General features: G+C 40.7%; 1 non-coding gene across 1 annotated transcript; it reads left to right on the top strand.

Moving 5' to 3' along the window:
* The first annotated feature begins 872 nt into the window (after positions 1-872).
* LOC112740082 (small nucleolar RNA R71) lies at positions 873-979 on the top strand. The gene has a single exon (XR_003171016.1). It is a non-coding gene; the product is annotated as a small nucleolar RNA R71 (small nucleolar RNA).
* The last annotated feature ends 1,344 nt before the right edge of the window (positions 980-2,323 follow it).

Genomic DNA, 2,323 nt, shown 5'->3' with positions numbered 1-2,323 from the left:
TAGTGACTATCTTGCATTCTTTCCATCTTACTTTCTTTGCTTCACCTCTTGGGTTTTTCTCTGTGTCACTTGGGAAGCTGTCAGTAGGTTTGGGAATCTTCTCAGAAAGGTATCCCACTTGAAATTCTAGCCTCTTGATGGTGTCTCCCTGGTTTTTGATATTGGCTCGCACCTCCTCCTTGAACACCTTGTTATCTTGGATTTCCTTACATATGCCTTCAAGTAGAGTCTCAATCCTTGATAGTCTATCTTCGGATGATGGTGAGTTGAGATTGGAGGGATGAGAAGGTCCATTTTGGTTTTAATATGGATGTTGAGGGGTGTTGTTAGGTGGGTGCTGATATGATCTCTGTGTGGAATGTTGGTGAGCTGCATTGTTGTTGGGGTTGTGACGTCTCTGATCTTGGCCTTGATCTTGTTGATTTTCCTACCCAAAGTTTGGGTGGTTCCTCCAACCAGGATTATAAGTTTTGGAGTATGGATCATGAGTCTGCCTAGGTGAGTTCCCAATGTAATTGGCTTGTTCCTGATCACCCTCTGCCTCTGCATTCACTCCTTCTTGAGCTGCTGATGAGGTGGTGATTGCTGCTACTTGGTTCCTTTCCATCTTCTTGGTAAGGTCATCCAACTGCTTGGTGATCATCTTGTTTTGAGCCAGCAGTGCATCCACGTTGCTTAGCTCCATCACTCCTCTAGTGTTGCCTCTTTCAGAAGAATAAAAGTAGTCATTCTCAGCTACAGTCTCAATGACATCTATGGCTTCTTCAATGGTCTTCTTCTTGTTTTGAGATCTCCCGGATAAGTGGTCTACTGCCTTCCTTGATTCATAAGAAAGACCTTCATAGAAAATTTGTAACTGCACCCATTCATTGAACATATATGGCGGGCACCTTTTTGTCAAGTCCTTAAACCTCTCCCATGCTTCATAGAGAGTTTCACCATCTTGTTGCCTGAAGGTTTGTACCTCAGCTCTCAACCTGTTGATTCTTTGAGGATGATAGAATCTCGCCAAGAATTTGTTCACCACATCTTCCTAGGTTGTTAAGCTCTCCTTCGGGAAAGATTCTAGCCATTTAGATGCTTTGTCCTTGAGTGAAAAGGGGAACAAAAGCAATCTATAGGTGTCAGGATGAACACCATTAGACTTCACAGTATCATATATCCTCAGGAAGGTGGTTAGATGTTGATTGGGGTCTTCTTGGACACTTCCTCCGAATGAACAGTTGTTCTAAACAAGGGTGATGAGCTGTGGCTTTAGTTCAAAGTTATTGGCATGTATAGTTGGCTTTTGGATGCTACTTCCACAGTTTCCTGGGTTTGAGTTTATATAAGAGCCTAAAACTCTTCTCTCTTGTCCAGCATGATACACTAGACCTTCTCTGCCATGGTTGTGAGCCTCTTCTTCATGATGGTTCTCCATATTCTCATCCATGTCTGGTTCAAATACTCCTCCTCTTCCTCAGCACTAACAACTCTCTTTCCTCTTGCTTCCCTCCTTAGTCTAAGGAAGGTCCTCTCAGGTTCATAATCAAAGGAAGTTGAAGCCCCACTTTTTCTACCTGTCATACAACCAACAAAGCACAAGCAAGAAGGAGACAAATGCAGGAAGTATTATTGTCAGAAATGTTGTTAGTGTGAGTGATGCAATATATCAAACAGTTAGTGGGTTAGTGAATTGAATTGTAACAAATAAGAGAACACCACAAACGGGTAAGGGGTAAAGGAAAGAAAATAATTAAAACTGAAAGTAAATCACTCAAACAGAAATTAAATCAAACAAAAGAAAAAAAATTGCTCAATCTAGTTATCCACTAATTTAATCATTGTTGATACAAAATCAATCCCCGGCAACGGCGCCATAAACTTGATGCACGAAAACTTGTCTCTTAACAAATTTCCCTCGACAAGTATACCGCATTGTCGTCAAGTAAAAACTCACAACAGAGTGAGGGCAAATCCCACAGGGATTGATTGGTCAAGCAACTTTAATCAGAGGAATGTTCTAGTTGAGCTAAGCAGAAATTGAGTTGATATTTGCAGAAACGTAAATGGCGGGAAAGTAAATAACAGAAATTGTAAATGCTAGAAATAAAGAGCAAAATGGAAATAGCGGAAAGTAAATTGCAGAATCTTAAATGGGGATTTGGGGAAATGAACATAAAAGTAAATGGCAAAAAGTAAAGAGAATGGGTAAGATCAGAAGTGGGGAATTCATTGGGCTCAGGAGATGTTGTATTCTTCGGATCAAGTTCATTCTCATCTCTTCCTCAATCAATGCATTCATTGATCTCCTTGGCAATCTTAAGTGATTAGATTCCAATTC

This window comes from Arachis hypogaea, chromosome 13 (genome assembly GCF_003086295.3).
Source record: "Arachis hypogaea cultivar Tifrunner chromosome 13, arahy.Tifrunner.gnm2.J5K5, whole genome shotgun sequence".
Classification (NCBI taxonomy): domain Eukaryota; kingdom Viridiplantae; phylum Streptophyta; class Magnoliopsida; order Fabales; family Fabaceae; genus Arachis; species Arachis hypogaea.
Note: the sequence above shows the minus strand (reverse complement) of the source record. Positions and strands in the feature narration are given on the sequence as shown.